Source organism: Protopterus annectens, chromosome 2.part0 (genome assembly GCF_019279795.1).
Source record: "Protopterus annectens isolate FY-2018-M chromosome 2.part0, PAN1.0, whole genome shotgun sequence".
Classification (NCBI taxonomy): domain Eukaryota; kingdom Metazoa; phylum Chordata; order Ceratodontiformes; family Protopteridae; genus Protopterus; species Protopterus annectens.
Window position 1 is genome coordinate 804,252,767 of NC_056728.1, and position 27,180 is coordinate 804,279,946.

General features: G+C 37.9%; 1 protein-coding gene across 1 annotated transcript in view; it reads left to right on the forward strand.

The window, feature by feature from the left end:
- The window catches only part of PTPRD (protein tyrosine phosphatase receptor type D), a 6,523,893-nt gene that overhangs the window by 4,723,129 nt on the left and 1,773,584 nt on the right, over positions 1 to 27,180 (forward strand). The gene's annotated exons all lie outside the window — the stretch shown is intronic.

Below are 27,180 nucleotides of genomic sequence, written 5' to 3' on the forward strand. Positions count from 1 at the left end.
TCCATTAATACCATCTGACACAGAGGTAAACTGTGACTTGACCTTTTAAATGCCAGTCTGAAATCTGCACCGCCATCACTGAAACACTGAAAATAAATTTTGACAGTAAAGGCACATTACTTGACTGACTCTGTCTACGCATTTCTCTAACAATGCATATATAGTTTTGGAAGAGTTGAGGAAAAGGACTTTGATATGACATTTTTTTAACTAAATTGACATTTTTATTGAAAAATAATTATTGCCATGTTCAATATATTATTATGTGAAGAAAAAAAAAACTAAATTAATATATTCCACATTTCATATGAAAAGAGCAGCAGATAGTGATAGTTTCCATCCAGTTCATCTGATGTAATCATTGCTCCAGAGGAATTTGGCATTTCCTAAGAATAGAAAAAAAGAATCCCACATACATTTTTTTCCTAGAAAAAGTTGTCTGTCATATAACATTGTGGTAAATTAGTTAAAGTTTAGAAATAATCTATAGGAAAGCAGTGATCAAAGGCAAGCAAAAATGGTCGCATAAAGAGTTTATCGGGATTATAGATAATACAAGTTATAAAGAGGATCATTGTACACAGGGTAGTGCAAATGCTGATAAACATCTGGAAAATTATACAAACGGTTCGAAGCTTTGAGAAAGTAATGCTGTTTGGGACCAAGCAAAAGTCAGACAATACACCAGAAAATTGGGGCATTCAAATCAATGTCACTAATGTTTCTAAGACTGCTAACATATTTAGGTACCTGAGGAGTAAGCTACACCAGACATTAACTTTTCAATGTAATAAAAAAATACAAGCACTTTACTCTTCTGGGTTTGAAAATGTGTTTTTTCTTCTTGACACCAGAAGACAGAGCAGCTGTTAAAGTTCACTACTTGCACAGATTCAATATAGCCTCACCCTCATTATTGCCTCACAGAAAAAATATCCTCCCAAAAGATATCTTCATACTAAATATGTCAGTTCCTAACTCTTACTTCTTATAACAAACACAACTACCACATCTCAGCAACAGTCGCATGACTCCTATGCAACAGATATCAAGCTTGCTCCTTGGCTATCTTCTGTAGAAATTGTTTAAATCACCTCATTTTCCCTTTTCACAGCAAGGCTCACAGTGTGGTACTTCCAGTACAGCCTTACACAACTCCCTTCTAACATATGTGTTTTGTATACCCCTCACAGCATACTTGCATTTATTTATTTATTGCATTTGTTTATTGGGAAAGCCCACTGGGGCCTAAAACAGCCCATTTTCAGTGGAGGCCCAGGGAGAAAAGCTCCGACAAGAACATAGATACAGAAAAAATTATACATTAATTGGTACAGAAGTAGAAACAGTCTTACACATTGTGATTACAGTAATATATACAGAATATATACATAAAAGCAGGAATGTAGTTGGTTTGATTACAGTAACATATACAGAATATATACATAAAAGCAGGAATTTAGTTGGTTTGATTACAGTAACATATACAGAATACATACATAAAAGCAAGAATTTAGTTGGTTGCCAGATAAATTCAATCAGAGAGGTATAAACAGAGATATATATTAATCAGCATTATTGTACCAGCATCAACAAGTGATAAAAAATAATACTTATGGAGAAAATATCATCAGTCAGCTCTAGCAAAAGCACAGGAGTTTAGTTATCATATAAGGAGAGGGAGGAGGTTAGGTTATAGAGCAGGAACATAGCCAGGGAGAGTTTGGATGATTTTTCAGTATTTGCTTGAATGTGGTGGTGCTGCCTGTGTTTCTTATAGAAGATAGAAGTGAGTTCCATAGTTTGGCAATGGTGAGGGGATAGAGGAGTTGATCAGCAGGCAAGGTGGGCTTTTCTACTTTTAGAAATAGATGATTTTCAGATCGCAGTTGCCTGCTGAGTTGGTATTTGGCAAGTGGAGTTGAGACAGCAGGACAGTCTGTGGGTCTGTAGATTATTTTGTGCACAGTAGTTAGTTGGGTGAATGAGAGATGGTGGGGGAGTTCCAGCCACCCTAATTGTTTCTGTGAGTTACAGTGTGGGAAGAGAATTTGGCCTTGGTGGCAAATTGGCTATTCTGTTGTAACACATATCAAATTTGGATTTTGTAGAATTTTGGATATTAGTGAGGAGAGGGGAACTATAAAGCAGAGAGGGTAATAAAGTGGTAGTTGCAAGGGTTTGTCTAGTAGAGAGGCTAAGAAAGTGTTGGTACCTGTAGAGCATACTGAGCTTTTGGTGTGTTTTTTGATGTTATTGTTTATGTGTGGATTAAAGTTAAGGTTTTCATCTATAATAATGCGTGGTAGTTTAGTGTGTGAGACAACTTCTATAGTGGTATTGTCTTGGGCTTGCACAGTGAAGAGTTTTTTTTATCTAGGAGAGTGTTTTTTTAGGGGTAAAAAGTACTAGTTTAGTTTTCTTGGATTTAGGGCAATATGATTGTTAAGCATCTAAGATTCAGTAGAGGTGAGGGTATTTAGGGAGATTTGTTGGATTTCAAACCTGGAATTGGCAGTGTATATTATTGTAGAGTCGTCAGCATACTGGATTACTGAGCACTGTGGAATTGTGGAGTGAAAGTTGTTAATAAAGATGCTAAATTTCTCTCTAGTCCACCCACAAAATGTTGCAATATTGAAAATGTGTTTTCCTGCTGCTCCCCATACTCCTCAGTCTTTTAAAGACACACACACACACACACACACACACACACACACACACACACACACACACACACACACACACACACACACACACACACACACTAAATACTAAAAACATGAATTTTCTGTAAATAATCTGCATTTTCTCAAGCCTGCAATGTCTGCCATCTGAACCTGGTATCCCCTTCACATAGCTAGTTATGTATTATATTCCATATGTTGTACATACCAAACCATAAACGTTTTTGGATATTATTTATTGCTGCGATACTATATCATAAATATTTAATGTTGTTTAATTTTCTAATGTGTGAACTGTGTTGTGTTATTTGTGCTATATATTTTGCAAGTATGTGGTCATCTGCCAGGTTTAAAAAGGTCCACATGGATCAATGCTCTACAGTAGTTAACAAACACAAATAAACACAATAAAATAATTATAAATACCCTTCCATTGCCTATAAAAGAAATGCAAGCACAGCCACATGAAAGGTACATGAAAAGACTGCAGAAGAGCTAATCATATAAGCCTGTATAAACTACAGTGGTTTTGCATAAGTGTGGTAGGTAAAAGCCGGGATTCATACCAGCAGTAGGGTAAGATTAAAGGTTGCTCTAAATACCACACAGAATATAAGATATGTGTAATATATGTAATATATATGTAATATATATGTAATATGATGAGCTTGCAATTAATTTTATGTAGAGGAATCACAAAGAGAGGTTAGTTACAAGATTCAAGAGACACATATTGGTGTAGCACTTAAATGGAGAATTTGAAGGGCAATTTCATCAACTTAATAGCATTATAGCAATGTTTTAGAGTGGGAGATCATTAAAAATTCATTTACAAGAAAAGAAACACTGGGGATATCGAGATATGGAACATTACAACTACTTTCCATTGTTGAACAAACAATAACCACAGCTAATATTTTGCAAAGCAAGTAACTTTCCGTACTTCTGTGTTTAAAACTCTTAAGGAGACATTACTGAAGGTAACAGAGTGATTAAAATATATTTTGTTAATAGAACTCATATGCACATCTATTTTCCTATTTCCATTATGTTAAAATTCAGTAAAATTTGTCTGGCATCAGCGACCTAATATAAATCCATGCTTTCTTTGGTCCATCAAATCGCTGACTTTTAAATACTCTCAAATTCCCTCCTACTGTAAAAAAAATACAATAAATGGACCACTGCGGTCAATTGCTCTTACTTTATTGAAACACAGACCAAACAAACTAAATGCTTTCGCCAGGTGCTAAGCCCAGCTTCATCAGAGTCGTTTAGTCAGACAATACTACATAATTATATACTTAATTAATAATTTAAACTGACCAATCAGTGATGCTCAGTGACCTCACAATCTAGTATCATTGCATATTTAAAAACACATTGTATAAAAGTTCATAACTTCAATTACCAATATATATATATATATATATATTCATATATATATGTATATATATATATATATATATATATATATATATATATATATATATATATATATATAAAGGAGTCAAAATATTATTCATAACCATTTACTATACATAATACATATATAGAAAACTACACTAAAATTTATAAATTTTATAAAAATAAATATACAACTGAATATGCTTATAATTCATATATAACTCAAACATAGTTGGCTTAAAGATACCTACCCTAAATTATATTAGCCCTATGTTTTAAAATGGGCATCAAAGTAATGCTATCATTGAGTCCAGGTGCCTTCATAGCATTTAACCTAAGTTGCCATTGTAACTCCCTATTTTCTACTTCAAGGTTAATGTCCCCCCCTGTTTCACTAATCATAACTCTATCTACAACAAAGAATAAACATTTTTTAAAGTTCATGCAACATTGACTATGTGTATAAAGTGCATTGTGCTCATTCCTATTTTTAATACTTCTCAAATGTTCAGAAATCCTGTCACGCAGCCTGCAAATAGTCTTTCCTACATAGAAAGCATCACAGGCTGTACACGTTGCCACATATACCAGTTTGGTACTATTGCAGTTTCATTTACCCAGGCATGCAATTGAAAACTGACCATCCTTAATATGCAAGTAGGGGCCATCATTAATAAAACGACAATACCTACATGAACCACATTTTGTCATAGATGATACATTTAAATTCTTTCTGGTGGGGATACTTTCAAGAATGTTTTTCATGTTCCTACCCCTACCATAAACTATCCATGGTTCAATACCCAAAATAGCCTTCGTAGGTTTATTTAAACAAAATCTCCACACATTTCTTAAAGTAGTTCTAAGTTGTGGAACTAATGGATTATATTTTAACACAAAGACATCACCTGCCTTATTATCATCAATTACTTTGTGAAACACCGATACCTCACTTCTTAATATTGGGATATACACCTTTTCCCTTTTCCTCAAACCTTCTTTTTTAACACTTAGTAACAACTTAAAGGGATATCTCCTTTCCATAAACATACCTATCAATTTAAAAATTCATGTTTAAACACCTCATTGTCACTAACCAATCTTGATGTCCTTACCATCTGCCCCTTCAAGGCAGTTTTTCTCCCTCCTACTGTAGGTGTTCCGTGATTTTATTTATCAAGTGCCTTCGGCTTTTATCTCGATACTACTTTCATTGAGGGGAGGCATATCTGCCCCATAGGAATCTTCAGAACCTTAGGATGTTCCAGTGTCTTCTGAAATAATTATTTAGATGTATTAGCAGTTTTTCCTTTAGTTGTCTAAGACATCCATGATGAATCTAACTTTCCATACCTGTTTCCTGAAATATTGATTTAGTATCCCAGCATTTTCATCATATTTTCCTGAATAAAGCCATGCATTTTTCTGTGTTTCATTATTTCTCCTTTACTCTTTCCTTCTTGTTGTGTTATCTATCTGCTGAACATCTTATGCATTTTTTGACTGAGGTTTACTTTTACTTTTCTGCTTCCCTATTTATACCATAACTGGTGCCGTTGTCTTTTCTCCATCTTCCATTGTTTTGTGTTAACTAATTATGGTATATGTTGCTATAATTTATGCTGCTTCCTTATTTATGAGTTACATGTTTTCTTTCTTATGTGCTTTCAATCTGCATATTATTTCTCACAGATCTCTTACGTCTGCAATAAATATGGTTAACAATTTCCCTCCAGGCCTTTGTTGCCCACTCTCAAAATAAATAAATAAATAAATAAATAAAATAAACTTTTTAAAGATTGACCTTGCTGTAATGTGTTGCAGAATCCCAAGACCTCCTCAGTCTTATTTTGGCAGTGAGTTTATTATAACAATTTCCATATCTTCAAATATTGCGTAGCATAATTTGCAATCAGTTGCCTTCATTCTTCTTTATATACTGACGCTACCACTGGCTTCTTGAATGCATTTGACATTTTTGGCTGTCTTCTGGCACAGGCTAAAGTTATGTAATGATGTCATTTATCATTTTTATTACAACCACAAGCTTATATTTATATTCCTCTTAATTTCCTGTCTTATTTTTTCAGGATCTAAACTTGCATAACTTTGAATATTGAAATATTCAGAACTGCCTGTATTAACAACTGATCTACAAGATTATTAGACAGTCAGATCACTTTGATACACTTCAGATTTTTCTAGGAAATTGTGCTGCTAAAATCTAGTTTCAGCTCAAAACCCTATTATGTAATACAAACTGACTCTATAACTTCAAGAAATGCTGAACAATAGCATTCAAATGTCCCTTCTAGACAAATGTATGCCAAGTGTAGTTAATGCACTTTTAAAAATAAGTGCTTAGTATGTGTTCTTGAGAAATCTCTAGAGTAAAGGCTCAACAAACTCTTCAGTTTTTATTCAGTTTTTATGAAGTCTAGCTCTTATTGTTATTCTTGTTTTCAGAGAAATAAGATGCTGCCGCTGAGGAGATTATAATGTCAGTGCAATACATTAACAGTCTACTAATTACACATAACAAACTCAGCTTAAAAGCTGCATTCATTCATAATTTGTTTGTGGTATAAACTACTCACTGTCAATATACATTGGTCTGGATGTGAGTTTTGCCATTATGGCCAACCAGGAGGTAAGTGGAATGCATGCTCTTTTCTCTGTGGAGAAGGAGGAGCTGGGATGGTCATTTTAGTATTGTCCCCTGACAATGAGCTAGGTAAAATCTACAGTGAAGCTGTGTAAGTCTGTGTAGCCTTTGTATTTATGCTGGTCTGTAGACTTTGGCTGACAACCAAGGTAACATAGTGTCATGCCATAATACTACAGTGTGCATGTGGCAATGTCCTTCTACCAAACAGTATCAGGTAATAAGGGCATCTTACATAGAAGATGGTAAATAAGATGTGGGGTTTCATGGGGCAGGCTTTTCTTTACTGCCAGCAATACTAACCCCTGACAGTACAAAGCCAATCTCAACAATGACATAGAATGTTTGTGATACAGTGATATCTCCACCAGGATACATGTTTCTAAAATTTCTGCTTACTTTGTCAGGCTGTGGGTTCCTTTGCTCTTATGAACTATAGCATGAACATTGTATCATGGAGCAGGTAAGCAGTAGGGAATATGAGGTTCATCTGAAGGCTAGTAAAAAGTGCAAGCTAGGAAATTATATCAAAGTAATTAAAGTAGCTGCAGATGCAGATGTCTTAAACCAGTAAGCATGGATAATATATAGATATATGTAAATATGTGTGTGTGTGTGTGTGTGTGTGTGTGTGTGTGTGTGTGTGTGTGTGTGTGTGTGTGTGTGTGTGTGTGTGTGTGTGTGTGTGTGTGTGTGTGTGTGTGTGTGTGTTTATGTGTGTTTATGTGTGTGTGTGTGTGTGTGTGTGTGTGTGTGTGTGTGTGTGTGTGTGTGTGTGTGTGTGTGTGTGTGTGTGTGTGTGTGTGTGTGTGTGTGTGTGTGTGTGTGTGTGTGTGTGTGTGTGTGAGATCTCTGTGCAGTGGGAGTGGGACTTTTACCTTTCATCATTTTTGTGCGGTCTTGGAGTTGGTGTATATCAACTGTATGTGATGGGGGTGCAGAGAGTCTTGACCCGGCATAAAAGATATTTATTTATGCATTTATTTATTCATTTTTACTTTTAATCTTTTGATATCAATGTTTTTTTTTTTTTGTTTCAGCATTTTGTTTCTTATACACCTATGGAGTGTGACTGATCAGGAACTGACCTAAACAGGTCAAAGTGTCGTACATGAAACAGTAGCAGGATCACAATATTCTGTGTCATTTTATAGAAGCTCTCCTGAAGGTTAAAATGTAAAAAACACATCACAAAGGACAGTTCCAGGTGTATTAGACTTCCAAAAATGTTACTGTGAAAGATACTACTATCTGCCTCAAAAAAGGGAAGTGCATATTTTAGCTATTTACAAAAAGATAATTTAAAAATAGTAAGTATAAAAATGAAAAACAGAATTTAAGAATATTTTTGAAAACAAGACCACAATCTCATCATTAAATTCTGCTGACAGAGGTTGCCTTGCTGTAAATGATACAGTATTACCCCCCCATGCTCTGTACCCCATCTCTGATATTACTTTGATATCATTACCATTGGCATATCACCATTTGCTAGCCGTAACAGACAGTCACAATTATGACATGACCCCCCAACTCCGAGTCTAACAAATATTAAACTTGACAGCACATTGTTATCACTTGTTTCTAAAATGCCACCTATTTAACTCATTAGAGCTCGGTGTCCAACACATTAATTGACACTTTACCATCATCACTCATTTTATTATCAAAGATACTCTTTGCAAGCTGTGATTTACCACTTCTTTATACATACAGCCTACATGATAATGGTCAGATTCCCAAACCTGCTCGGTATAGCCATTCTATATTCTCTCTTATTCAAATGACTTAATAAGAGCATTTCTCCCCGGGCCTCTGCTGAAAACAGGATCTGTGGAACCTAGTCGGACTTTCCCAGTCAACAAATGTTAAATAAAATAAATAAAAAATTCCTTCTGGCATCTGCATTCCTAGCCTCCTATCCAAGCAATGCATAACCTTAACTATCAAACTGTCAACAGAAGCATTCTGAAATTAGCCATCATATCATACCCTCAGACTGAAATTCATGCACTCCTTATAGTGGCTGCAAGCTTCTTAGACTAAGCTAATGCCTTCTGTAAAGCACATTGGTAAAGATTCCAGTTCAAACAACCAGTACCTATCCCCAGCGTATGCATGTCTCTCATACTAAAAAGTTGCAAAGTACAAGTGGGAGATAGGATTTATTGTTCTACTTTTGTTGGCAGTAGGCTTGCCACAGCACATTATATGTGTATGTATACTCTAATGAATGACAAATAACTGCTGTTAACCCCCAGGCTGGCAACCTCTAAAGTCTATACCGACACTGCCAATAAACTAGCACCAACATAAATACCTTCCCTATTCCAATGGCAATCAGACCCCTTGTCCCACCCCAGCAATCCCAAATAGCAATAATGGCATTAGCTTGCCAGGTCAGTCACTTTACAGTAATCAATACATTTCCTCTAGCCTGGCAGCCACTGGAGCCACCTATGACCCCTAACATCTCAGCATTGATCAGAATTCATGGCCAGATTCTTACCTCTCCTGTCAGATATCATAGTCTCTTGTCTCCCCTCAGCTCCCTACATACTGTCAGCCTTGCATGTAATAAATTGGTATCCTTTACCCTTCACCAACTGAACTGCAAACAATCATGGTATGCTGACCCCTACCTGGCCAGTCAAAAATAAATGTTATTTGACTACCTATGTCTGGTTAATCAATAACTGAATGCCCAGTTTCTCTACCTACATGACTTGCATGTTATCAGAACCACCTTTATGTTTTTGCAGTTTGCAGCAGTAGATGAATGTGTCATATTACTCCCAGACCTTAATAGAGATGCTTAAACTCATCAAAATCCTTGTACAAATCAGAGAAATGCACACCCTTTCACACATTCCTTTGGAAAAAGCAATCTCCAACTTTGTAAACCTGCATATTGGAACCTGATTTAGTCCCCTATACAACCCAAACCTATAGGTTACACTGATTCCTAGTCCCTAGTGTACCATACCTGATACGTGGGTTAATTCAATACTATTCTGAACTGCTGTATCATGATTCCATGTCACATCATGTCAGGGTAATTGTCTTTGTGAAGTCATGGCCTTTCACAATGATGAACAACTTCATAAATCCTGGACTTATGCAATGTTTTTTTTTTTTTTGGCTACCCCGTTCCCTAACTGACATGTATACACATCCAGTTTGTATCTCTTCTAATCTCCACCCTGTCCTGAATGCCCCAAGATATCCTTTCCAGATGATACCAGAAATGACCATTTAGCAGAAATTCTTACTAACTTTTGGGACATCTAAGTCTGAATGGCTAGCCAAATCATAGGGGTTCAGGGAGCAAGGACTCATCTGGGAAAGGGCTTCATGAGTAGAGGGAGCCATCATGCTGCAGATGGCTGGTTAAAATCCCTCACCTAAGGAGCAATGTTCAGTAACATCAACACAATAAATGTATGCATGCATGCACCAATATGTCATGTGATAGAGACCCACCATTATTATTTTTAACCTTGGATTGTCTGCAAGGTACCTGGTCTCCTCAACATATCATGCCAGCTGGGAATTATTCCTCTGTATCATCTCAGAATAGCAAAACTGGCCATCAGCTGCTTCATTTTGTCCTGTCCATCTAATCTTCAAGAGGCTAAGGTCCATTCCCAAACCAAGAATGCAGGCAGCATAGACAGACACCTTGTTTCTGTGATTTTGCGCTAGCACTCTAGCCAATATCATTTTTGCAAAGTATTTGCTCACATACAAAATTGACATACTTCCATATCTTTACAGTGGAAAAATTATTATTTTTATTTTATATGTTAATGAAATGTAAAGAAGCATTTTCAGTCACATACATATGCAGCTTTTTTTAATAGGTACGCAGACTGTATCTTTCCATAATATTTATGACAGAGTACGTGACAATGTGAGAATTTACCTTTAGAATGTATAATTTCTGATTACTTTGGCTGTGGTGTATATGTATATATATATATATATATATATATATATATATATATATATATATATATATATATATATGTGTATTTGGTCTGCTTTGAAATCCCGATGCCCAGAATATCGACTTTCAAAATTCTGAGATGAAAATCGTGAAACCACAGAAACTCGAATGTCGGATTTTTACTAGGCTAAGTAAACACTTGCTCAACATGCCCTTTTCTCCAATGTAGTGCCATAACGGAGTTGGTATATATAGTTGGGGGGTGGGGGGTGCAGCCCCCCCACCTAGGTGGGTTTTACTTACCTCTGTGTGAATTCTGTTTCCATTTGGGCAAGTGTTTACGTACCCTAGTAAAAATCTGACTTCTGAGTTTTTCATGATTTCATGATTTTTGCCTCGAATTTTGAACTTCGATATTCTTGGCATCAGGATTTCAAAGTAGACGTGTACATATATATATATATATATATATATATATATATATATATATATATATATATATATATATATATATATATATATATATATATATATGTTACACACACACACACACACAGACACACCTATCCACATCACACACACACACATTTATATATATATATATATATATATATATATATATATATATATATGTGTGTGTGTGTATGTGTGTGTGTGTGTGTGTGTGTGTGTGTGTGTGTGTGTGTGTGTGTGTGTGTGTGTGTGTGTGTGTGTGTGTGTGTGTGTGTGTGTGTATGCAAGTATACAGGTTTGTACATTTATAGGTAAGTACTAAGCTAGTTGTCCGTGTAAGCCATTTTAAGCCTAGCCAGTTTCCCTCAAGAGTGAAAATCAAACCTTTGTTTGGCATATGGGTTATATTGTATGCCATATTGCCAGAGAAGAGACTGCAGATCATGGTTCAAATGCACCTTGGCTACTCTCCTAATATGCAGTGGCCCTGGGAAAACAGGAAGGTAAAAGAAATGCCAGGCATCTAAAATCAGCAATGCTTGGCAAAAAAAAATCACTTGTGCCTGTACCATAGCTGCTTGAATGCCTCTTCAGTTTTTGAGGTATCACCTAATTACTAATGCTGTCCATTGCATCCAGAACCTTCTCTCTAAAAAAAATGTTGCCTTCCTTTTAATGCCAACCATTCATTCCTTTTTTTTCAGGTTGTGTCTAATTATTGTTCTTTACATAATTGTCCCAAACATACTGACTTTCTAGACCTTGTTTATTCCTTTAAGGTATTTAAAATGTATATAATGTCCCTCATCACAGTACTAACCCTAAGGATAGGCTTCCAAGGTTGAGACTTTACCATTTGGAAGCAATCCTCTGAATATAGTCCATCTTTTTATGTAGCTACTGAAACAGATTTGGAGTTTTAAAAAAAACAATCAGTAGATGCGATATGGGGAATATCAACATGTGAAGCACTGCCATGTTTCAGTTTCGTAAATGCTGGTAAAGCCATAGTGGTGATTAAGTCATTATGTTTACATAGGGTATAAATGTATAGTGCCTGAATGGGAAATCATAGCATGCCTTCTATGAAGTTCCTTTTTGATATCTTTTTTCTTCATTTTCCATGGACTGAACTTTGTGTACCAACCTCTGAATGCAAGAAAGTGATTCATTTTCTTCAGATAAAGTGTTAGCATCTGTGTTTAGGTATAATAATCTACTGTTTTCTTGGACAACTCTGTTGGTACAGATGGACAAAGCTGTGACTGCATTCTAATGATCAGTGACACAGGTAACTGTTGGAGCTGGCATTGGGGACCCAGAGGAATGATGGGGTGTAGCCTGCTTGAATAGAAGTAGAGAATAGTGGGACGTAACTGAAAAAGTCCCCCCAGCATAATACCCCAATAAAGATCGGAGATCACATGGAGGTTCTACCTTCAAAGGAGGAAGGACTGCCTGATTTTATATATGCATCTGTGTGCATTTACACCGAGAAGGCACATAGCATGCCAACCTTTTGGATGAATTTGGATATGCACAGAGAGCATTAGGGTTTAACAGAAAATCCTGTTTCATAGCTCGAAGATGATGACTTCTACTCCCAGTTTACTCATACCTTATGACACTGGAAAGAACAGCCATAAGACTCTCATCATTCCTTCCCCAAGAGAAAGTAATAAATGTGTTTGTAGAATAGCCAGAAAGCAGAGCTTGATGGTCAGCAGGACAGTAACAAAAATAATACTCATCATTACTATCATTGCCATCATCGTCATCATCACCATCATCACCATCATCATCATCATCATCATCATCATCATCATCATCGTCATCATCACCATCATCACCATCATCATCATCATCATCACCATCATCATTATAATCTCTGCTGGTGGTATATGCCTCTGTGCATTTCAGAATCCCTGCAGCCCTCATTAAATTTTGTCACAGTGTTCTGACACACTTTAATTTGGTATAATAACTTTTTTAATCTGGAATTTTCTGCTGCCCTGTTAAGGTACATTTCACTGCATTAAGATAGACTGTAGTGTAGTCAGCAATGTATTGATCCTGTCAAGTCCCCTCTTGACCTGTCGTGTGTTAGGAGCAGAAATGCCAGCACTGAACAAAGCATCCCCAAGACAATTATTAATAATAAATCCTACACCAAACATACATGAATAATTGCTCATAAACTAAAATATGCCTCTGTGGAGTTTGGTAAAAAATATTGAGAGTAGTAAACAGCATATCCTGTGGTCATCTTGTAAAAGATCTCTTATTAAACCCACCAGAAAACAGGTGGTGTTTAAACAATTAAATGAGAATATTTGTTAAAGAAACATGCCTTATGAGCTATCATCAAAATTATCCTCCTCATTAAAATATAGAAAATATTTGTGGTGTTAACCAGAAACAATATTTTAAGGATCACAGTTAATAAAGTAATAGTATTTCCGGAATGAAAATGTGCAGATTTTTGGAATCTTTGAAAAGCAGAACTACTGAAATGACAGAACAAGAGGAATAATCCTGAGCAGTGTGATTGCTAAGCATGTACTGACATTAAACCTTTTACATACCTCAAACCATTTTATTAGGTTTAGTCAGAAAAGGCATGTTTTCAGTAGCACTTTTTTAAAAAAATAACATCATATCTATTCCTCGCACACTGTATCCCACCTCTTGCCTGGCCCCTTGAGCTTAGCACAATGCAGTACACCACATACCACAAGCCTTGTTGATGAAGACAATGTGCCCAACTCATTACCATTGCAAACTGGACATATTAAAGATGTTCACAAACCCCTGGTCACCTAGGGAATCACAAAAACTGTGACATTTACCTTCTCCTATACCATACTGCAATTATGAATCTAGCTTACATTATCAAATTTTTAAAATGTCAAACCACATATTGTTGGGGCAATATGATCAACAGTTTCAAAATTTGAAAAAACAGGCAAACAACAAATAAAGTGTTTTGCATGGAGGGGGGCAAGCCATCAATGCACTCCCTCAACACCTGATAATTACATATATATGCATACACACACTCGCAATCACACAGACACACACACACACACACACACACACACACACACACACACACACACATATATATATATATATATATATATATATATATATAGGATCCATACTGTCTACCGAACGACTGTTTCACCAAAAGTGAAACGGCCAAGCATACTTTCCTGAAAGTGCTTTTCACCAAAAAGGCACTTTTATGACAGTGTGCTAAAAAAAAAAGAGAAAAACTTGGGGAGATGGATGTTGCTGAGACTGTAGCACAGTGGGGATAAGGGAATATTCCCTTTTTCCCACTGTAGCATGATCTTGGAGTGAGAATATAAAAGTAGGGGGTGGGTGCAGGGGGTAAACGTGAGTTCTGTGTTTTTTTAATTTTATTGATAATCTTTTTTGCACACTTTAGCGAAGTTGCTTTTTCATTGGAAAGCACTTTTGCTACAGTGTGTTCGGCTATTTTAGTTATACATATATATATATATATATATATATATATATATATATATATATATATATATATATATATATATACCAACTCTGAGGTCACCCTACAGTGGGGAAAAGTGCAAATTCCCAGATCCCCATTGCACCATGATCTCAGTATGAATAGTCTGACTTTTTAAAACATAAATCATATTGTCTTGAACATATAAGATCCAACATTTTAAAAATTTGATAATGTGAACTAGACTCCTGAAGTATCTATCTATCTATCTATCTATCTATCTATCTATCTATCTATCTATCTATCTATCTATCTGTCTATCTATCTGTCTAACTAGTTAACATGTATTAATTATCTATTCTGTTATCGCAGGTTAAGTTGTGTTATCTTTCCCAATGAAATAAAGATCAGGTGACTATAGCATAGCAGTTGGTACACCACCCACCTCATTGCCTACTCTGCTACAGTATCTGGCATCTGAATGACTTGCATGCAGGTTTAATTTATGCTTGCTAACCACTATGTTATACCAGGCCAGCTGTAAACCACATTTTCTAAATACAAATGTATGATGCTTGTTTTAAAAGTAAGCATGCCTTTTATGTGTACTACTGTTTTAACCCCATTATGTCTCTTATGCAAACTGTGGTTAAAACACCAAATCACAACCTTCTTTGGGCAGCAAACAGCACTTCCTAATATACCTCTGAATATGTTCCTCTCCTGTGCCTCATGAGAAGTACTGTAATCTGTTCTTATGTACAGCAAGCAGCTACAAGAAAGAAGCAGCAAATAGAACTAATGAGACCAGAGATAAAGATGGTATAATAAGGCATTCATATTGTCTGAGCTGCAACTTGTAGTGCTGAGAAATCTGTCCATGATGCGATACTGTTCATTATGGTAGTAAACAGAACTGTAAAACATAAAACGTTCACAGAAGCATAGTTATAGCAGAGCCGTTATTACTACTTTCAAGTTTGCTGGGGTTAGTTTTACTGTCATGTATTAATGTGAACCAGCAGTGCATCTCTTAGAAACTGCTTGGGTAGGCATGCTAACATGTAATTGTTTTGCTTTATTCTTTGTGGAAAGTTGTGGTAGAATTTAAAGAAGTCTGTCTATGTGATAAATTGCTTTAACCACGAAGATGAATATATATAGACAGTTTGCAAATTTTATTTAATTAGAGCAATATAAGCTTCACAAGTTAAGCATGCAAAAGTCTAGACAGCAATAGTCTATGGAAAAGGCCTTAGATGTGTGTGTGTGTGTGTGTGTGTGTGTGTGTGTGTGTGTGTGTGTGTGTGTGTGTGTGTGTGTGTGTGTGTGTGTGTGGCTGTGTAAAACAGTGGGATGGATGCAAACACAGATGAAGATGACATTTGATTAAGTAAGAATGTAGATAGCTAGACAGATAAGTACACTGACAGAACAATATTACACCTGCATTTTTATGTACACACACTGAAAATCTTTTTCACAGCATCATACCTTGGATTCAGGTACTATAATTTCTTGTTTATCACACTGGAAGAAAATACACCAGTGACACACAGCTAATGAATTGTCACACAAACTGACAGGAGATCAGTCAGTGGATTAGAGAGTAACCATTAGATGAACAGAAAAATGCTCTTGGAAATAGAAGAAATAGATTGCTTGAAAGTGAAGAGAATATATTACTTGAGCTCATCCTTATGACAGAAATTGATTTCAGTTGCCCATTGTTTTTACTGGGTTAGGAGATTAGGAAAACTGTAGCTGATACTACAGAAACATTGTAAGCATAGTTCTCTGTTTCATTCTAATGGATTTACAGATGTGTTCCTTCCATTCTTTTACAGAACATTTCTTATTACTGGACAAATTGGAAGATGAGAAACTGCAGTGGATTGTTTGTTGTTGAGTTAGGCTATAAACACAGAGGAGAGATTTCTGATCTGCTAAGGAATGCCAGCAAAATAAAATAAAGTATTGTGTGAATCCTTTAACATTCATCTAGAACACGTGATTTTCTGTCTCATTGTAAGCATCTCTGAGAACCATGCCTTTAAGTTCTATGTTAAATACAATCTCCCCCAGAACCTGTTCCACAGAGGTTATACTAGCTAATTATACATCAACTGCTACACCTAGGAGCTCAAGCACAAAATCATCAGCTCTGTGTGAAGTCAAATGGCCAATGGCCAAACATAAACCCCCTAAAATGTTTTTTAATGCAGCCTCCCTGACCAGGGGCAGCTCATAGCACTGGCAATAGGATTGCAGCCCCCCCCCCCTCCAAAAAAAAAGATAAACACTCTTTTTAAAATTCAGAAAGTAGACTCAACTTTCTTTTTAATTCCTGAGTCTTAAAATTTCATGCATGCCCATGTGGAGTTCTGAGGAAAGATGGCATCTGTGTTGTAAAAAAAAAAAAAGAAAAGAAAAATGGCTTAGTCTGCTCAATGGACTGTTTTCAAAACAGCCTAGCTGCAAACTCACTCCAACAATCCATGGAGCTCTTGCACACTTTTGCTGGACATCAGAATTGTCATGTAACAAGGATCTTTATCTCTCATCTACAGCATGAAGCAGCAAAGAGCTTTGATGATTGGCCAGGTTGTCTCATGTGACTGAAACAGCCAGAGACTAAAATAAGTGAGGTAACTGTTAGAATACAGAGGAACAAGAGTGGGAAGAAGTTTTTATTTATTTATTTATTTGAGTGGTAGAATTATTTTGTGTGTGACTGCGGTGGTGGTGCTGCGGTAGCGTTGTCGCCTCATAGTTAGACATTGCACATTCGATTCTCAGTTAGAGCGTCTTCTGTGTGTCGACATGCGTGAATGGGCATTCCTTCGTTGAAGGTTGTGCGTTAGACCCGGCAAGCCAGCACATAAAAATCTACTGCCAATCATTAGTGGTCCGGAGTTCCACTGTGGCGACCCCTAACCGGGAAAAGCCGAAAGACAGTTATTTGTGCATATATAGGAAATGTAGATGTTCTCAGCTTTTTTTTTTTTTTATTTCATAGAATGTTTCTGATGTTTTTGCTACATATTTCATATTTCATATGTCATATTTCATATCAACCCCCAAACCTAATTTCCTACCATCTTTTCCTTCCCCCCCTAATGATGCCAGTCAGTGCTTTTGTGTCATGCTAAACTCAGACACACTCAAAAGCACTCTCACTTTCTTAACTGCCCATCAGTATTTTTTGCAGTACTATATTGTCTCTGTTGGTACTTTTTCTCTTCATCCTTTGTTTTCAAGGTTTATATCAAGTCAGGAGTTCTAGTCTTATATTAATAAACACACCCTTTTTCCTAGTAGCTTAAAATATATAAATATGCACAAGTTGTATCGGCTATTGTTATATATAATAACTTACAACTATTGTTAATCTAACTTTTAATGTATTTTTCTGTTCAATGTATTTTTTCATATTGTATGTTTTTCTATGTGGAGCTTTTCTCCACGGGCCTCCTCTGAAAATGGGTCATCACCCAGTCGGACTTTCCTGGTAAGCAAATGTAAAATAAAATAAATAAGTAAATAAATAAATAATATTTTGGTCTGCTGATTTTGGTCCATTTTCCACTGTCATTTTAGCTTTTTTCTATATCAAAAGATAAGCTGACTGGTATGAGGAAGCCAGAAGCATAACTAGGGCAGGGTGAAATGGGCAACTGTACAGAACGCAAAAGTGTTGGGGGGAGCATGATCAGCTGATCCCGATTGCTCTTTAATGCAATATTGGCTTAGAAAATCTGGTATTGCATTTGCATTTAGACAGAAGCACTGCAGCATACTGTGTGTGGTCTAAACTTAGCAATTGCTTGCTATATTGTAGCAAGCAGTTTGCTACAATTTAAGAGCAAAAACAAAAAAAATTGAGCGCTGCAGTGCTACTTGCAGGTGGGGTATAAAATGTAGCAAGCAGTTTGCAACAGGTCAGAAAGAAGAAATTATGTTTTTTTAAACTAAAACATGAGTGTTGTAGCACTCCATGCAGGTGGGGTATAAACTATAGCAACTGCTTGATACAGTTTTAGCAAACAGTTTGCTATACTTTAGAAGAAGAAGTAATTATTTTTTTCTTTAAATAAAAATATGTTAGAGTGTTGGGGCAGGGCACAGAAATGAAACCTGAATGGCTGTGGCAGTAGTGGGGGGGTGTCATGATGCAGCTAGCCACCTGGTTGGTGTACCAATAGAAAGAATGTTCATTTTTTTTCTTTCCAATGTAAGAACCAATGGGGAAAGTTTAGTATATATAACTGTAATAAGCTTATCACTTACAGTGTATCAGCTTATTACAGTGAAGTGTTTTTTTTTTATCTTCACTTGAAAAACTGAGGGGGGAGGGGCACTGATTTATAGTTTCAGCCCAGGGCACAGGTTTAACCAGTTGTGATTCTGGGGGATGCTGTGAGTTGCGTATTGAAGTCTGACAGCAGGAAGCTGTCAAAATAAATTTTTGTATGGCAATTACATATATATGTATACATATACATTCATCTGACTGCAATCAAAGATCTGAGGACTACATTCATACAAACAGCTTTAGTCCATGGTCACATCTGTGTATGTATGGGTGGGGGCATAAATATATATATATATGTGTATGTATATATATAACATTTATGTATTTATTTTTTGACCTTTCTTAACTGTGCCTGTTTCTGCAGAATGTTTCTGATTTTTTTGGGTCATATTCTTGTCTATTCCTCATAAAGTTTATGTTCTTCCTGGTAAATCAATGAGGACTACAGTGACTAAATAATGAAGGCAGACATTTGAGATTCAGACTTAACAGCATTTAAATAGGCATTCTAACTCAGTGTGTGTTATTCTAGGAAGTTTCTCTTCCTGAGTGATAAAAAGTTGGGATGTATGTGTTGGAGGAGTTCTTAGTCAGTTACTCTGTGTTCTGACACCAGTGAACTGACAAGATAATAAATTCCTGTGCAGTAGTTTTTATGTATGAGATTCATTAATCTGATTGCAATCAAACATTGAGGTATACAGTCAAAGTCATACAGGTGGCTGAAACTGACAGTCACGTGTGTGTGTGTGTGTGTGTGTGTGTGTGTGTGTGTGTGTGTGTGTGTGTGTGTGTGTGTGTGTGTGTGTGTGTGTGTGTTTGAGTGTGCATAAAAATAACTTACTTTGGCCAGTCATTGATATTTTTATCCAATAAATTTTAAATCTGAGGTAAACCTATCAATAAAGTTAACTTTAACTTTTGGGTATAGGGGAAGTCTGTGGATGAAAGCAATTGATGCTATTGTCATTTGCTCAAAGCAAGACATTATTCTGTATTTGCAGAAGTAGTGAGCATAATTTTTCATTTTTATTACAGCTGAATATCAACATTGCACTAGTTAAGTGGCAGTCTGTGTTGGGCGAGAGGAGAGAACTGCATTGGTGGAGGGACCAGATATTAATGAATCTAGGTCTTTCATTTTCTATAATATCCCCTACACAATATTGGATTTAAATATGGATCAATGTCCAAGGGATAAAAGTGCAAGGTCTATGGAACAAACAGGACAGGCGAAAGCACATCAGTGTGAAGGAGAAGTTGGTTGTTATTCATGGTCTCAATTCTCTTCATCAGCTGTGGTCTCCCGGACCTCTTCAGGTGTTCCAAATCAACCACAGTGATGTGATACATAAGCAAATAAGGGACACCAGGCTTTACTCTCTGTGGAGGCTGGCTGTGGTAGTCTTGGAAGGTTACATTGCAACACTGTTTAACCCTTCAGGTTTCCTACATTCCATCACAGCAAATTTTAGTGGCAGGCAAGCTGTGCAGGAGCAGGCCAGACTCTCATACTTGAAACTGAGCAAGGGGGTCTTCAAAGAATTGATCTAGTTGTGAGGAACTCCTCAAGTAGATCTGTTTACTTCCTTTCAAAACAGACAACTAAGTAAATTCTGCTCTTCGATTCCTTGCAAGCTGGCCTGGAAAATGGATACTTTTCCATTCCCTTGCATGAGAATGTTCCTTTATGCATTTCTACCCTTTCTAAGGATATCCAGGGTCATTCTGAAGATTCAGAAGGACACTAAAGATCATCATGGTGACTCTTTTCTGGCCTATGCAACAGTGGATCCCCCTTCTTGTGGAATTAGCCAGCCGTAATCAGCGCAAGTTTCCTCACACCATGGCTCTATTCACACAAGACAGGGGGAGTTTGATACACCCCAGTCTCAAGCAACTACAGTTGACTGCTTGGATCCTTCAATTCATGCATCTTTTAGGCCCATTTTTTTATGAGGATGTGCAGCAAGTATGAAAGTATTCTAAGAAACCTGCTGCTAGGAAATCTTATATTACTAAATGGAAGAGATTTGCTAGTTGTTGACATACTAACAACCAGTGCCCTTTCCTGGTTTTGGAAACCACTAGTTTTGCAATATTTGCATGCTATACGCCCTGGGCTGTCATCCATTAAGGTTCATCCTTTGGCCATTTCAGCATGTCTGCCAGTGGATTTCCCCTTTCTTCTCTGTCATGGTCAAACTATTCTTGAAAAGCATGTAAGGCCACCTAGAACACAGACAACTCGTTCTAGGGATCTTATCTTTGTTCTGGAAACGTTAATACTATTTCCCTCTTAACCAGCTCATCAGGCTGATTTACAGTTCTTTACTTGGAAGACTGTGGCACTTTTTGCTCTGACATATACAAGAAGAGTACCTGACTTGCAAGTTCTCATGGTGGATGAAAAAAAAAAAAAAATTTGCCTGAATCTCCTTGTGTTCTGACTGTGCTTCTCACAAGTGCTCTAGGTTGCACTGCATCTGAAGTGTTTGTGTGTTTTAGCTGCTTTTCTGTATATATAGACTTCTCTGTATTTGTAGACTAGCTACTTATTCTGCTGTGTTACTGCCTCTTAAATCGTTTTTCAGTTGTGCACTTGCCTTGCTTCATTTAAAAAGTTTTAAATTGCTAATTTTGTAGAGTATTAATTGCATTTACTGTTTAGGACTACACACTCAAGTGTGTTAACTTTTCTGTGTTTATTTACTGTATTATTGCATTGTTTAGCCTGTTTCAACAAAAAAATACTATCTTGTTTGCTCGTTTTGCACCCTTACTAGCCAGTCCATATCCCAGGCTTTGCTTGTCTCAGGACTTTATTTTCTGTGTTCAGAGCTATTCAGACCTTGCTGTGGTAGAGGGAAGTCCTACTGCCTACCAGTGGGACTGGTGAGCATTGTAATGCCTATCTAACCCTAGAGGAGTGGTTTCCAACTCTGAAATTGTAATTTTATTAGCTTTTCCGGGCTGATTTCTATCCCTTTCAACTTTCTGGCTTAAAAACGCGTGTTTGCACATTTTTCACATCGTGCAGCACTGCGAGGCTATAGTTAAACTATTCCAGGTGCCAGAAAGTCTGTTCTTCGAATTTTCACTTAGAACTAGCTGGTTTCTCAGTAGTAGCAATAAAATCTGAACCCCTGTGACTAACACTTGCTCTAGAACCTGCTGGAAAGCACTAGGAAGCCTGAAACTGATACAAGCACTCAACTCTCCTTGTCAATAAGGAGAAATTAATCGTAGACACTAAACAGCCTATAATTGCAAAGTACCTTGCAAAGGTAAGGGAAAATAGCTCTTAAACTTTACAAAAAAAGCACCAAAACAGGCATGACCAAGGGTCAGCTTCCGCTGATTTCTCCTGTCCACCTGGTGAATCTGGGCATACTGGAGCAATGCAGCAACTGCCTCATGTACACAGACAATCCTCTCCTCCTACCACCCAACACTACAACCTGCGAGAGATACACTTACATAGTCAAACTGGAAGCAAAGCTCTCTTCAGCCAAGATTGTGCTAGACAGCCAAGAGGAAAAGGTTAACACCTGCACTACACCTTTAGCAACTCATATCCCTTCAAAACCAACATCATCAGCACCCACACATAGCAACACTAAACCCACATATGCGGAGGCCCTTAACATTAACCTGCCCAAGCAACAAGGACCTCTGAAGCTGAAACACAAACAAACACTAGTCACAACCAAAGTGACACATAGCTCACGACACCAGTGTGCCACCCAACAACAGTCCCTGAGGCAAGACAATGTACCCAACACTTTAGTCATAGGTGACTCTATAGTCAGGCACACTGATGTCCCACTCACCAGGCTGAACAAGGAGAAAATTACAGACAGCTGCCTGTCGGGTGCCAAGATCTGCCACATAATGCATGCACTCAAGTCACTCCACAACAAGTACAAATATGACTCTGTCATTGTCCATGCTGGAGTGAATGACTTGAGACATACCTCCCTGGACTACATGAAAAGAGACATGGAAGAGCTCTTGGATCATGTGGCTCAGGCAGGTATCACCCTAGCCCTGAGTAGCATCCTGCCTTCACCCAGAATGATACCACAGTATAAGGACAAAATGATTGACTTCAAGAATTGGCTAAGCTTCTGGTGTCATTCAAAGGGGATCCAGTATTTGTCTGCCTGGGAAGGTGGAGGAGTGTCCATATTCACCAAGGATATTCACACCTCCAGGCTAGTTGCCCAACACAATGCATCTGAAATTCTCCAGGTGCAACTAACACTAGGTAAGTCTGCAATCCAAATTGTAGCATGCTACAGATCCCCCACCATGCTCCAAGATTCTCACTACACCTTTCTAAATATACTGGAAAATATTAAGATACAACCAAACACCCTAATACTGGGTGATTTCAACTACCCTGCCATTAACTGGGAAAACTACTCGGGTACCAACTCCTTTTCCCAACGGTTCTTGGAATTCATAAATTCCAATGACCTGGATCAGCTAATCCATTGTCCCACCAGGGGCTCCAATATCCTAGACCTGGTCATTACCAGCATGGGAGATAGATGCTCCACACCAGTGGTCACCCCCTCATTGGTCAGGTCTGACCATAAGCAAATCACCCTTGACATCCACATCCCACCCCCACCCCCCAGTAAGGAAACCTCCTTAAAACACTTCTCCAAAGCCAACTTCATGCTACTGAAGTCAGAAGTGACAAACTTCATGACACCCATGGAGACGGGATCTGAAAGTTCAACTGCAGAATCCTACACTAAAGCACTGTACGAGCACATCCACTCGTGCATGAATCGTGCCATCCCAAATAGAACCAAGATGCTCTTCTCCAAAAAAAAGAAGCCAATCTGGTGGTCCCCTGCTATAAACAAACTATACAACAGAAGGAAGAAACTGTTGCAGAAAAGAGGAAAATCCCAGGATGCAAAAAACTCCCTCACCAGCCTCAATAAGAAGCTGAGATCCCTCATAAAATCCTCAAAAGCTAGTTACGAAAATAAAATCGCCAAAGATTCCTTAGACAACCACAAGGCATTCCATAGTTATGTCAAGAATCTAAATGGCAATGCTCAGATCTGCTCTGAGCTACAACAGAATGGCATTAAATATACTGATCCCAAGGATATTGCCAATATCCTGGCAGATCGGTTTAGTGCCAACTTCACCCCCCTCTCACCCCCTAAAGGGCCCATCTCAATATCAAAAGATTGCCAAATTCCGGTAATCACAGCCACTCAGGTAGAAACTGCACTCTCCAAAGCCAAGAATACAGCATCCATGGGACCAGATGACAACCCAGGCTGTGTACTACATGAACTACAAAATGAACTGACACCTCACCTAAATGTCATGTTTAATCATAGCCTCACCTCAGGCTTTGTGCCCACTGAGTGGCGCACAGCTACAGTTATCCCACTCCACAAGGGGGGATCCACCTTGGATCCCGGGAACTACCATCCCATCAGTCTGACAAGCCTGATCTGCAAGGGCATGGAATGCATTATCATAGAACTTGTAAACAAAGACATTGGCAACCTTCAAACACTGGACCCCACCCAGTTTGGGTTTGTAAAGGGCCGATCTTGTCTCCTGAATCTGATTGACTTCTTCGAATCAGTCTCTAGAGCTGTGGACGAGGGTAAGGCAGTCCACACAGCCTATCTGGACCTCACCAAGGCCTTCGACACCATCCTCCACTCTGGAATCATAGATAAACTTAGTAAGCTGGGCATAAATCCCTACGTCACTCGATGGGTTGCCAATTGGCTTACTGACAGAACCCAGATTGTAAAAGTATCCAACTCCAAATCCAGCTCCAGACAAGTGACAAGTGGAGTTCCTCGAGGTTCAGTCCTGGGACCACTCTTGGATGGCATCTACTTCTCTGAAGTACAGGCCAACACTAAGGGACTCTGGCTAACAAAGTTCACAGATGACCGCAAACTGGGAGCCATTATTGAATCCCCAAATGATGTGGATATTCTACAAAAGGACCTTACAGAAACAGATGCCTGGTGCAAGAGCCATGGGCTCAAGCTTAATTCCAAGAAATGTATAGTTATCCCCTTTGGAAAAAAACATGTACCCATGAATTACCACATAGGTGGCAGGGCACTAAACATAGAAAAAATGATGAGAGACTTAGGGATACAGGTGGACAGTTGTCTCACTTTCGATAACCACATCACCACAACAGTCAGGAAATCCTTCTATGTGGCACACCTCATCACTAAGGGCATTTCATCCAGAAAAAAGGAGGTCATTGTCTCTCTGTACTCATCTCTCATTAGACCCATTATAGAGTATAATGCCCCGTTTGGTATGCACCTCACAAGACATCTGCAACAGCTGGAAAGGCCACAGAAATACCTCACTAAAAGAATCACAGGCCTAAAGCAGATGCCCTATGCTAACCGCCTTAAAAAACTCCAGCTATACTCTGTGCCATATCGTCTACTCAGTGGCGATCTCTGCTTAACATACAAGGCCATGTCAAACCCTGAGCTGTTGGACATGCTCGACTTAAAGAAATCCCAATCCCTCAGAGCCACATGCTCCAGGGATCTAAACCTTGTCATCACAATGAACAAAACATGCTGGAGGGATAGGTTCCTGACACAGAGACTCCCCATACTCTGGAATAGACTGTCCATACATGTCAAGCAGAGCACCTCATTGGCCCTCTTCAAAAGGAACCTTGATGTTTGGATGGGAGATAGGAAATTTACCCCGGGGATCATGTCAGTCGCCCTGCTAGACAGGGGTCCAGAGAAGTGAATATTGTGGGAAGAAATATCCAGGGAATTGTTATGGCTAGGCTTGCATAGGCCCTAGGGCCGATAGCCTAGTACCAACCTATGAACCTATGAACCTATGGATGAAATCTATTTGCCTTGCCACAGAGACAGAGTTACTTCATGAACAAATCTCTCATTTATACCTATGGTGGTTTCAGAGTTTACTTTGAATCAAGCCATCATTCTCTGTCTTTTTTCTGGACCTAAATACAAATGAGAAATAATTCTTCATAGTCTGGACATGCATATGCAACTCGGGTACTATCTTGACAGAACTAAATCCTTTCAGAAAGTTGAACAGTTGTTTATTTCTATGAAAGGGAAGAAAAAGGTGCAACCTGTGTCAAAACAGACCGTTTCCAGGTGGTTGCCACTTGATACTTTGCATTTGTTTCTTGGTTTTGTTTAGTATGCACGTCTTTCTTTCTTTCTTGTTCATTTGGCTGCCACTTGATATTTGCTTTTGTTATTCCCATCATAATAAGATTCTTCCCGCAGGGTCATGTCTCTTTCTACCAAGGCTTTGGCTTCTTCAATGACTTATTGGAAAGGGGTAGAAGCATTCTAGAGTTAGCTGCTTGGTCCTTTAAACATACCTTTAAAATGCACAACAAACTACATTCCACTTCCTTGTGTAGAGCAGGCTATGCTTGGACCATTTTCAGGTCTACATGCTTCTTCAAAGGCTGTATAAGCTTCTACTCATATAGCTAAGTCCACTGCAGCAGTAATTTACTGGATCATCTATTGTTATGGTAAGTGCAATTATACAACCGTACCTTGTTAGTGTTAGGATAGGTACAACCATACCTTGTTAGTGTTAGGGTAGGTACAACCATACCTTGTTAGTGTTAGGGTAGGTACAACTGTACTTTGTTAGTGTTAGGGTAGGTACAACCATACCTTGTTAGTGTTAGGGTAGGTACAACTGTACCTTGTTAGTGTTAGGGTAGGTAGAACCGTACCTTGTTAGTGTTAGGGTAGGTAGAACCATACCATGTTAGTGTTAATTTAGGTATAACCATACCTTGTTGGTGTTAGGGTAGGTACAACCGTACTTTGTTAGTGTTAGGGTAGGTACAACCGTACCTTGTTAGTGTTAGGGTAGGTACAACCGTACCTTGTTAGTGTTAGGGTAGGTACAACCGTACCTTGTTAGTGTTAGGGTAGGGCACATAGTTTCACTGTTTTCTTTGAGCTTGGTTTGGTATGCTGGATTTTGGTGAAGGTTTCTATAAGTTTCAGATTAGTGCTTTTATTTTATTTATTTTTTTTGTATTGCATTTTTATGTTTATAACTGTTAGTTCTGAGGCTAGTATTAATGTTTTAGTGCTATTGCTGAGTAATACGTGTACTTATACAGAGGGTACAACATGAGTGTAGAGACTGCTGCTGAGTTTGATG